The sequence below is a fragment of the Benincasa hispida genome, chromosome 1, assembly GCF_027475165.1.
Source record: "Benincasa hispida cultivar pf3 chromosome 1, pf3_genome.v1.1, whole genome shotgun sequence".
In the NCBI taxonomy this organism is placed as follows: domain Eukaryota; kingdom Viridiplantae; phylum Streptophyta; class Magnoliopsida; order Cucurbitales; family Cucurbitaceae; genus Benincasa; species Benincasa hispida.
Window position 1 is genome coordinate 31,373,286 of NC_143478.1, and position 6,000 is coordinate 31,379,285.

A 6,000-nucleotide genomic window follows, 5' to 3' on the forward strand; every position below is an offset into this window, starting at 1 on the left:
CAAGAGAATCAAAGAGTCTGTCGCATATCTATTTAGTAGTCTCTGTGCTTAACCCTGGACTTACCAAGAACCTAAGAAGGCTTATACTTAGGCTTTGTTAGGAAAACTTGTACGACCATCACATAACATACATCATTGCATACTCACACCATCGCATCATAATTTTACGCATCATCCAACAAGGTTCTGTTTCTCCTCTCTACCACACCATTCTGCTGAGGTGTGCCAAGGGCTGTGAGTTGAGACTAAATTCCATGTTCTATTAAATAGTTTTGGAATTCTATGTCCATATACTTACTACCTCGATCCGATCGAAGTGTTTTAATCTTTTTACCTAATTGGTTCTCAACCTCAGCCTTATACTCTTTGAAATTTTCAAAGGTTTCAGACTTTTGGCACATTAGGTAAACATATACCCATACCTAGAATAATCATCTATAAAACTGATAAAATATTCATACCATTCTCTTGCTCTAACATTTAGAGGTCCACAAAGGTTTGAGTGAATCAGCTCTAGGGGTTCTTTGGCTCTAAGACCTTTTCCAGAAAAAGATCTTTTTGTCATTTTACCCTTAAGACAGGACTCACATGGTGGTAATGAACTGTCTTCCAACTTGTTTAGATGACGGTTCTTAATCAATCTCTCAATCCTGTTGAGATTTATGTGACCCAATCTCAAGTGCCAAAGATAGGCATTTGGAGAAATCTTCCTCTTCTTATGAGTCCCGACAGTTTTAAACATCTCTATGTTCAAAAGAACTTTGACCTCAGTTGGTTTTAATATGTACAAGTTATTTTCTAATTTTGCATCGTAAATCTGTTTATTTCCCATTTTAATGAACACTTCACCATTTTCGAAAACTTTATAATTTTGTTCTAGAAAATAGGAGACGGATATTAGATTCCTTTTCATAGAAGGAATATAATATACATTTTTCAAATAAATATACTTATCTCCTATAAATAACTTCATATCTCCCACTGCTTTGGCTGAAATAATCTCTCCAGTCCCTACCTTCAAGACTGTTTCACTTTCTGTCAACTGTCTCCAGGAACCTGTTTCCTGTGAGATAGTACATACATGATTAGCGGAACCTGAATTAATTATCCAGATTTTATCATTTTCCACTAAACATACTTCGAAAACAAGTAAATCATATTTATCTTGTTGTTCGAATTCAACATTCTCATCTACATAATTCATAATTTTAGATGAATTGGGAGATGGAGGACAATCCTCTATTAAAACTCAGTTGGTGTAATCAACCGCTAGTAATTTGTTTGTTGATTTGATTTTACTGTTAATAATTTCGGAAGTGAATATTCTAGAATTCGACATGCTTATAAAATTCAAAGAAATTCTAATTAGCAAATTGCTAAATCCAAAATCAAATTTTTAGCAAAAAGTAATAATGTACCCATAACCATTATTTATTTGCAACGATATTTTAATGAGTCAGAATATGTGCTACCGTGAGGCAATCAGATACTCCTTCACTAAAACAAAAAATTTTGACCAAACACTATCCTCAGAATAATTCTTATTCCTATAATCATTTAGTTATCGTTTTCGGTCAAGATCTTTACTAACAACTTAGTAATTCTTGTAAGTGTGACCCACTATTTTCAGATCCTATAAGACGATATGAATTTGCCTCTGAAATAGAAGACAACATCCAAGATGGAACTATAAGACCATATTCATTTTACTAAAGCCTGAGTTTTTCCGAATCCTATGTTACAATCCTCCGAAAGGATCGTCGCGGTTAACGACTAGCTATTGCCACATAAAAACGACAGCAGACATAACATAGGAATCTCACGATTTAAACTAATGGAGGAGACCATAGGACAATGTTGACACATTTCTTTCACCCACTTACTATGAACCACTTCCCTCATTCACCCTTTTATTGACCCATGCAAACACTTTCCGTATGGAGCAGTCGAGGTAAAATCGACAAGAAGCCGAGCATGGATCTCACGGTGTGAACTCTTGAGGACGTGAGAGGTTATAGCTATATATCAAATATATTGTTAATCTCTCACTAAAGTTTACGATTTTGGGTAGATTTATACTTAGGTTCTTTTCGGTTAAGAAAATAACCCTAAGTCTATGTGGTTTATCCAAGTATAACTCTTATAATTGGATTTTAACCTACGATGTCTAGGTGATAAACCATTTTATTACCTCACATCACTCACGTAAGCTCATAAAACCGGTTACCAACGCTCAATAATTCAGCCATAATCCCTAGGTAGGAGGTGTTCCGTAAATCGTCAACTTAAGTACCCCCAGCCTTAGACAGAATTATATGCCGGTTGAGTTTGTAACCTAGGTTTTATAAGTTTTAACAATTAAAACAGGTGGTCAACCTACGTGAGCATGCAACTGTTGTTTATGGATTTTAAATGTCTAGCCCAATTTTATAACAACTTATAAAACTTTAGACATGCTAAACATCCATAACATACATGAGGCATTCAACATTTAATATAAAATTTATATTAAATACGAGAAATCCTGACATTCATACTATATATTATAACAAGTATAACATACTTTCAATGCATGTTACATGCTTCCTAGGGTGGGATTATAAATCTAAATGGAATACTATATGCACATACAAGATTTATTAAATTATAACATACATCAAATGCATAAATAGTTAAACACAGACTGATATGGTTTTTAGTTTTGGCAAAAAAACAAGCAAACAAAACCTAATTATTACAAAATAGCTTCCGAACCGCTCCCGGACAGCTCGAACCACTCCAAAACAAACTCAAGTAGCTTGAACCGAACCCGAAACGCCTGAACCAAACCAGCCAAGAACCATTCAAAGCTAAACCGGACCAGACCACAAGAGAACTGATCGAACCGGTAGCCCTCATTCATGTTCAATATCTCGTTGTCTTATCGTTTAGCAATGATGACCATCGTCTTGTATTTTTCCTGATTGTTTAGTAAATGCTACACGATTGTGTAGTATTTTCCTTCTATTGCATAGTGTCATCGTCTAGTGTCGAAGGAAGCTACATGATCGCTTAGTGTCTCACACTATTGCGCAGGTCCATCGTTTAGCACGGGCAATTTACTACACGATCATTTAGCTCCATCGTCTCACCCATGAAACATCGCATAGCATTCAATGCATCGCCCAACTGCCACACAAAAGTAAGTGATCATGGTAAGCGATTGCTCAGGCTATCATGTAGCTCTTCATCGCATCGCTTAACTATCGTATAGCTATCGCTTAGTTCTATCGTATAGAACTAAACAATCGCTTAACACCATCGTCTAGCGCTTCATGTCATTATTTAGTATATGTCGTAGCTAAACAATCGCTTAGCTCCATCATATAGAACATCATCATGTCATTCAGCATTGTAAGTAAGCGATTGTTTAGTTCCATCGCATAGAAAATTCAACACATCGCTTAGCTCTTCGTCTACACGATCGCTTAACTCCACTTCTAAACGACCGTTCAGCTCTATTGTGTAGCACTTCATCGCATCGCTTAGCGTGCATCATTGCTAAATGAAGTACCATCCTATAGTAAATTCAACGTATCGTTTAGTTCCCACACCAAAGCTAAACGATCACTTAATGCTATCACATAGCAAATTGAACGCATCGTTTAGTTCCCATAGGTACACGGTCGTTTGGCGTTCAACATCACAATGACCAATGCCATTGTTATACGATCGTCTAGCTTTTCTTCACATCGTCTAATGCATGAAGCTCAATGAACGTTTAGCTACTAAAGCTCAACGACGATAAGATTAGAGGCTGATTTTCTGGAACTGCAACTCGACCTCTTCGCTTGTTTCTTCGATTTACAACTTAGTTTTAACTCTAATGACTCCAAATAAATTACAAACTCTTGGGAACACATTAGAGCTCATGAAAAAAGAGCCAATTACAAATTTAAATGAGAAATTAAAGAGAATTAAAAAGCTAAAACTCAGAAAATCATATCAGTGCACCAGTTTCATATTTCCATATAAAACACCCACCAAACCAAAATTAAACCGAATTGAATGCTTATTTGATGCTATTATACCAATTGTAGAATTGTATAAACATCAGTGGAAGCACAAGAATCATCTAAGCACTCAAATTCACTAATTTTGACAAAATATAAAGCATGCTTTTGTAGAAAAAATGAGTTTCAAGACATACCTCTTATAGAACTTCTTCAAAGCTCCTTCACCAGCTGCTATTTTCTCCAAATCTTGTTGTAGACCACCTCAAGATCTTCTTCACTATTCTCTTGGTACTCTAGATTGAGTTGTGGGATTCAAAACAAGTTTGAATCAAGGGTAGAAGGAAAAAAGCTCACTGTAGAAAACAGCTGAAGAACTTCTTTCTTCAAACCAATTTTTCTCTCAAAATCTCTATAGATTGCATGCCCGATTTTCACTCCATTCTCTTCATTATATTGCAAATAAACATGCAAAGAGAAGAGTTGCATGAGTTGCAGCTCATGCTTGGAGAACACAAGGCCAAGATAATGGCATTTGAGTGAGCTACTTAGGTGATGGATAATGGAAAAACTTTTTCCATTTTGTGTGTTTTATTTTCCAATTTTCCAATTTTATCTAAAAATCAAAATTTGATTTTATAAAATCTATTTTGATTTTAAAAATGAAAATTTAATTAATTTCATAAATTAATTATTTAAATAAAACTTAATTAATTTAATATCAAATATTAAATTAATTCTAACACATATCCATCTTTATATATTTAAATCATATTTAAATATATAAATTCTCCTATTCCATTTAATTCTAAAATTAAACATGTAATTATATCTCATATAATTACTAATTCTTTTAATTCTAATTTGAACGATTTAAATTAACTTATAATGCTATTCTAGATCTAGTCCGTTACGAACTAGTAGGGGGACCTCGCGGACCTACAAATCATGTGCTCCAACGATCCGAGATTAATTGGCTAAACTCATTAGACCAAATTAATCTCCATTCGTTAACTAATTGGTTACTCCATTAACGCCATAGTTGCACTCCCCTCACTGTAGATATATTATGTCCACATGATTTAACCATAACTAGCAAGTCGACCTTTCACAAGTTGTTCGTAATAACGGCTGGGTCAAATATCTGTTTTACCTCCGAGAATACGTCTTATTTCTCAAGTTCCTACTGATCCTCTAATGAACAACTGGTTTGTGATTCAATCAGTAAACCAAACTCGCTCAGTCTAGTGAGAGAGTGGGGCCCCTTCTTCAAAACCTGGATTCAGTACTTGAGAGAACAACCTTTCTCCTATCCCTAAATCGGGTGGGCGTGAACTCCATCTTGCAAGGCTATTTCTCCAGCTATTCATCCGGTCTTATCCCCAAAATGTAAGCTTATTGAGCATTGCTATTGGACTACTCTCACCGTTTGCAAATTAAAGGATAATCCCGAACAAACAGAAGTTCATAGCTAGCTCAGGATTAAGATCGAGTTAACATAGGTTATATAAGTGAAATAGTCAGTCTTAAACAGTAAATAACGTTATGAAGTAAGAGTGACTTATTTCTTGGTCCTGATCTTATGCAAACTCATTGCATAAGACACCCCTACTACTCATGTCATAACATTTACGAATTAGAATCACATCGTATGTAAAACTTTACAACTCTTTGTAACAACTATAGAGTAGGCCGCATTCAATGGTGTTACTAGAATAAGGTACCCAACCTTATTCATGTACCATAGATCATTTTGACTATTTACTTGAACTGATCCACTCTTATGTCTCCATATAAAGTTCAAGTACTTAAACAATAGTCATGGGTCTTCGTTTATTGGATTTAGACTTTCGTACAATTAATGAAATCAATAATAAATATATTGGTTATAGAAAATGTTTATCATTTTACAAACTACGAGTTTTTAGGACATAAAACCCAACACCTGATTGTGTCAAGGAAACACTAGAACTACTAGATGATGAAGTGGTCTTTAGCAGCTTCAGGA